At 33.8% G+C, this 6613-nt stretch overlaps 1 pseudogene; it reads right to left on the reverse strand.

Annotated features, from left to right (window-relative positions):
* Positions 1-3282: 3282 nt before the first annotated feature.
* Positions 3283-3986, reverse strand: LOC137224361 (sigma intracellular receptor 2-like; annotated as a pseudogene).
* Between the last annotated feature and the right edge of the window lie 2627 nt (positions 3987-6613).

Consider the following 6613-nt stretch of genomic DNA (forward strand, 5'->3'; position numbering starts at 1 on the left):
AAGTACTAAAAATGTTTGCTGTTACATTTTCAGTCCCTTTTCTATACTTTTAAACATTGTTCATACTCTGCTTTAAATATTAATAGGACCATTATATTTAAATTGTTCATACACTTGCTTTTTTTCACTCATTTATTCAAGAGATTTTTAATTGAGAACTTATACCAAACATTGTTTAAGATATTGAGGATTCAGGATGAACAAAGTCCTAAAGCAGATGGAGGTTATGTTTATGTAACAATGTCTTGCTTTGTATGTCCATATATACAGGTCTATATAATTCCTTTTCTCTGCCCACATCGTATTGCTTTTTATCTTCGCATACAGATTATCTAGTACACGAAGTGATTCATATTGTTGGATACATACAATGTTTCCAATATTTTGCTATTTCCAACAACGTATAAGTGCACATGTATACTTTCTCTTAATAGAAAGCGCAAGAAGTATAATTAGGGAGAACTGTATTTTTAATTCTAATACTGCCACATTAACTTCAACAACTGACGCTCCCATCAGTAGCACAGGAAAATGCCTGTCCCCTGACCCTCACTGACACTTGAGTCAATGTTCTGGGAGTAAAACTCTCTTATTTTAATTCACATTTCCCCCAATTATTAATGAGGTTAAACATCTTCAGGAACCAATTATAACTCCTTTTCAGTGAATTGTTTATTGTTATTCTTTGCAAATTTAAAAATTGGTTGTCTTCCTTAACTAAAGGTGTGACTACTTTAGTCTAATTATGAATGCTTTATCTCTTAAATATGGAGCAAAAACAGCTTGAGTCTAAACTTGCTTTTTTTTAAAACATCTTTATTGGAGTACAATTGCTTTACAGTGGTGTGTTAGTTTCTGCTGTATGACAAAGTGAATCAGCTATACGTATACATCTATCCCCATATCCCCTCCCTCTTGTGTCTCCCTCCCACCCTCCCTAACCCACCCCTCTAGGTGGTCACAAAGCACCAAGCTGATTTCCCTGTGCTATGCGGCTGTTTCCCACTAGCCATCTATTTTACACTAAACCTGCTCTTAAGCTTCATATTGCTTTTTATTATACAGAAGATTTTGATTTTCATGTGGGCAAATCTGTCCATCTGTTACTTCTTGTCTTTTGGATTTTATATCTTGCTTATGAAGGCCTCCATGCCAAAGTTATATAAACATTATCTTTGGCCTCTATATTTAAAAATGTTTCTTTAAACATCAATTATTATTTTGTAATGTATATGGACTTTTCTCTTAGTGACTTGGTGTGGTAGGCATCTAGATTTCCTTTTCTTTTTGGTCTATTGATTGATTCTCAGTCCCCAACTAATATGTATTTAGTTACTATCGATTATAGCTTATTTTCATGTTTGGCAGGGCAAATTGCCCCTCTTGGTTCCTCTTTCTCAAAAACATCTTGGCTTTCCTTTTATTTTCTCTTCCAAAGTTTGGAAGTGTGGCTTATTGAGTTCCTTTCAAAAAACAATTCCTATGTGGTTTTTTTTTATTAAGATTTAATTAAATTTATAGAGAAGTGATATCTTTACAACCCAGAAATGTGGTCTCTTCTTCATTTACTCAAGTTTTCCATTAAGTTTTATAATATTTTTTCATCTAGGTCCTGGCATATTTCTCTCTGTTTCATTTCTAAAAACCTAATTATTTTGTTACAATTGTGAATGGGACGATTATCAAATTTTTATTCAGTTATTGCTAGAATGTGGAAAAGCCACTGATTTCTGTGTGTTGACTTTGGAGACAATTTTTTTACTTACCAGTTGTCACTTGATCCTCTGGGTGTCTGAGCAAAAAATTATATCATCTACAAATAATAAATATTTTGTCTCTTTGTTCCCCCCCGATTCATCATTCTTATTTTTCTGATTAATTCATTAACTAAGACTTCCAATAAAGTTTTGACAAGTTGAAGTGATAGTAAGCACACTTTCCTTGCTCCTAAACGTTTTATTATCAAGTATGACACTTGCTATATGTTTCTAGTAGAAAACTTTAGCAAGATAAAAAAGCTCACTCTGTTGCTAACTCAGCATTTGATGAAAAGTGGATCTTGAATTTTATCAAATGCTTTTATCAGACATCTCTTAAGACATTATGTAGATTTTCTCCTTTAATCTATTAATGTAGCAAAACAAAAGATGACATAAGGTTCATTCAGCCAACACATATTTATTGAGTACCTATTATCTATGTGCCAAGAACTATGATAAATGCCAGGAATATAAACAAGAACAAGAACGGAAAGTTTTCTGCCCTGAAGTTGAGCAATCTTTGCATTCTTAGGATAAACCCTATTTACTCTAGGTGTGTTACTCTTTCAATATGCTGCAGGACTTGATCTGATATCGCTTTGCTTAGGATTTTTGCATCTACATTCCTGAGTGGAACCAGATTATGTTGCCCTGGGCCCCATTCAAAACTGACAGTTTTACAAGTTCTCAGTAAACAGACTGGAGCAAAGTATAGTGCTTCTCTCCATTTATTCCAGTGTTCTTTTAAATCTGTAATAAATTTTGCAGTTTTCTTCCTGTGGGTCTTAAACATTCCTGATTAAATATATTCCTAGATAATGTATTCATTTCATTTCATTATGAGTGAGATGTTTAAATCAACTCTTCTAATTATTTATTGCTTGGGTATATAAAACCAATTGATTTTTATATATTTGGTTTATGATTGGTTGCTTAGACAGAAATTTTTCAATAAGGCTTTTCTTTTTTTTTTTTGTTGGTCAGCAGCTACATTTATTTTGACCAGACTCAGGAGTCAGACGATACTCCCAACAATCAGGCCATTAGGTCTTGTAAACAAAACAGGCAAAAAGGGGAAACTAACCAGGATCAGCATCTACCATTTTCCATGTGTGTTCACAAGCCTTTTTTTTTTTTTTGAGTTGGCCTTGAGAATGAATTTAGAGAAAGCTAGCAGAATACCAAGCACTAACATGAAGAGACCCTATATGCACACACTGTCCATCTCCCCACATCTGCTACCTTTGACTGGCAACAAGACAGGAAGGAATTATTAAACTATTAGGTAGCATGAAGTTATCCAGTAAGAGGCACACCTCCAGCTCAGGTTTGAGACACCAGACCTCAGAGTAAGGGAACTTATGTTAAGTGGTGTGTAAAAAGTAATAGAAGACTAAGGTTTGGAAAGAGGATAAACAAGGAGACTTTAAAAAATCTCTTCTCCTGGGATGATCTGTTTGCGCCAGTGTCCTTGGAAAGTGAGGGCTTGATGTGCCTCCTGCCAGTGTCTTGGTCATGCGTGTTGCTGCTGGTGTGTTTCAAATACTACTGAAAACATGGTATTTTTTTTTTTCTGAGCATTTTCCTGGTACTGGGTCCAACAGGAAAATCCCCTACGGTCACCTCTCCCCTGGACCCGGGGTTATTTTTCCTCATTTTTTCTTTCTTTTCTCCTCAGACTTGTAGTAGGGGTTCCACAACATGAAAAGGAGAAGTATAATAGGGATGAGAAAGTAGGTGATGTAGGCAGATATATGGAATAGTCGTTGGTGGAAAGTCTTAGGTCCTTGTCCTCTGAAACAACTGGTTTTGGAGAAATCCTGGAGTAGAAACGTGGAGAGGATTGGAATCAGAGTTGTCATGGTGTCAACCGAGTAGTTGATTGCAGGGGTGCAGATCCACCTGCAGCCTCCATGAACACTGGTATGACCACCTTCTTTTTAAAAGCATCCGTCATGGGGACACTTTGAAGACTTATGTTGGGATGAGAAAGAAAGGCAACTGACACACAAGCTCGCAAAACAGGAAGGACTTAAACCACACTGGGGGGTTGTGTAGCAGGGGATCTTTGAACTCCTCAGTATACCACTGCCGCAGGTTTCTCAGCTCCACCCGGTAGAGATCACAAGGCAGCACCGCCTGCAGGTCCACGAGCAAGGTGATGGGGATGTGGGAGAGGACCAGCAGCCACTCCAGGCCATGCCGGGCACCCAGAGACCCCATCATCCATCAGCTGGGCAGAGCAGGATCCCAGACTACCAGGCTTTTCATTTTTAACTGATATTTTTCCTGGTTATGAGACTTCAGGATAGACCATCATAATATGAGTAAATAGTAATATTTTCCTCTTCCTCATCAATCACTAATCCTTTTCCCTCTGTGCCTGATCTTATTTCATGGGTTAGAAATTGCAGCACAATATCGAGTAGTATTTATAATAAAGAACATCCTTGTATTTTTTTCTTCTTTTAAAGTCAATGTTCCTAGAGTTTTATGGTTAGATAATCACATATTGAGATAAATAATCTGCACCGACTTGAGAAAGAAGATTTCATTCCTATTCTGGTCCTAGTTATCAGGTGCTTTTACTAAAAATGGATGTTGCATTTTTTGCAAAATAGTTTTTGACATATTTTGGAATAATCGCTTTATTTTTCTTCTGTGACATATAGATTTGAAAATTATATTAATTAATTCATAATATTGAATTATCATTGCATTCTTGAAAGAAAACCTGCTAGGGTTTGTTTCATTATTTCACAAACAGCTGGGTAAATGTAGTATTGCATTTTAGATTTTGGCATCTAAATCTCAATATTTGTGAGGTTACTTTGTCATTTTCTCTTTTGTGTTAGTTTTATAAATTTTCGGTGTTAGAGTTTTGAACTGGGATTCTTTTCCCACGTATTTTAATCTCCTTAGACATTAAAAAGAGTTAATAAGTCAGAAAATTATTTGTTCTTTAAATTTTGAAATAATTTTGCTTTAAATCCTCTGAATAGGTAAATATTTACTTTTGTTTTTCAGTTTCTTCTTAAGAATGTTTCCTGCTTCTTCAGCAGTTAATATTCATGTTTGATAAGCATGAGAATAATTCTTTATATCAAGATTTTCAGATGTTTTCATGTCTAAGATTACACTTCCTTTCTTATCCCTAATTTTTTCCTCATCTCTTATTTTTCTTTGATTAGAATAGAGGTTTGTATATTTTATTCTTTTTGTTCTATATATTGTCTGCTTTTTTCTAAAGAACCACTCAGATTTATTTCTCTATTCTATTCCTTTTTGTTTACAAATTTTAATTTCTGCTTTCATCTGTAATCATTTTTTCTTTTTTTTCCCCCTTAGTCATGCTTTGTTTTGCTCTTAGCTTCTCAAGTTAATGGCTTAATTCATTTGTTTCTTTTATTATTTAAAAATAGTAAAAGTATGTTTTTTGCCTGATTATAGCTTTGGCTAAATACCACAGGTTTGAATATGTAGTCTGCTTATAATTACAATTTTCTAAGTATTTTGTAATTACACTTTGAATTTCCTATTTGACCCAGAAGAATATTGTTTTGTTTCTTTTCATCAAAAACTGGGGAAATTTTTTTGAAATTATTCTTGTTCAACTATCAATTTTGTTGCATTTTGATCAAAGAATATGGTCTGTATAGATCTGTCTTTTAGAAAATTTTGAGGTTTTCTTTGTGATCAAATATATATAAAATTTTAAGTGTTTCCAAATATTTTAAAGGGGAATATATCTTATATTTGAGGTTATTACATTTCCATGTGTATTTTCAAATTGACTCAATTGGTGATATTATCAGATACTCCATTTCTTTGTCTATTGCCTATTTTAACTCTTAAGAACAGAAAAGTGCTTCCTTTTCTTACTGTGCATCCATTGCAGTCAATTCCTCTTTCAAATTCTAACAGCTTTTGCTTTACGCTTATTATATACTGTTATTTGGCACATGGAAGTTGAATCCTGATACATTTTAATTTGGGATCTTCCTATCAACACTGAAAAAGAAAGATTATGAGACATTTAAATTTTTTCCCTTGAAAATCTACTTCATCTTATATGATTGTAATTCCAACTGTTAGTTGGGGAGAGTAGTTCTTTTATATCTTAATACAATCTTATACTTTCAATTTTCTTGTGTTTATCTTTCGTAGGTATCTTTGATAGACAACTATTGCAGATTATGACCTGATTTTTGCCATTTAATATGATAAAGTTATCATATTTGTCATAAATTATATGTTTGTGCTTACTCAAATTGATTTACCTTTTTTTTCAGTTTCTTTGCTTTTTCTTTTGATCTTTATCTTTGACTCTATCATACAAGTTTTCTTTTCTCTTTTCTGATGTACAAGTATGCATCCTACTTTTACTTTTGCTCAAGTTTACCTCTAAAAAATAAGCAACTGTATTTCTCTGTCCACATCAAGGGGAAAGAATCAGTGTCTACCACTTTCCCTCCTTTGCACAATAAAGACAATAGCCTGCCATTCTTTCCTCGAGGTCTCCTCCACTACCTAGGGATTTAGACCCAACATCTTATTTGCTAAGTATTATTATTTACATGTTATATTTTCTCTTTCAAGCATTAAAGGTGAAGTGTCCAATCTCTGTTGTAGCTACAGTGTATTTGCAACGGTTTAGACTTGATCCCACATTAAAATATTTCAGTACTTACTGCCAGTCCTTTTAAGTCCTGTACATCTTCTTTGTACAGGATGTTTTTAAAACTGGATTCATTTTATGAAAATTGTCTGGAAAACTTTGATTTTTCTTTCATGAAGATGACTTCATTAATTTAGTTTTCGACACTTGGTATCAGAGAATGCTTTTTTATTGA

This window comes from Pseudorca crassidens, chromosome 5 (genome assembly GCF_039906515.1).
Source record: "Pseudorca crassidens isolate mPseCra1 chromosome 5, mPseCra1.hap1, whole genome shotgun sequence".
Classification (NCBI taxonomy): Eukaryota; Metazoa; Chordata; class Mammalia; order Artiodactyla; family Delphinidae; genus Pseudorca; species Pseudorca crassidens.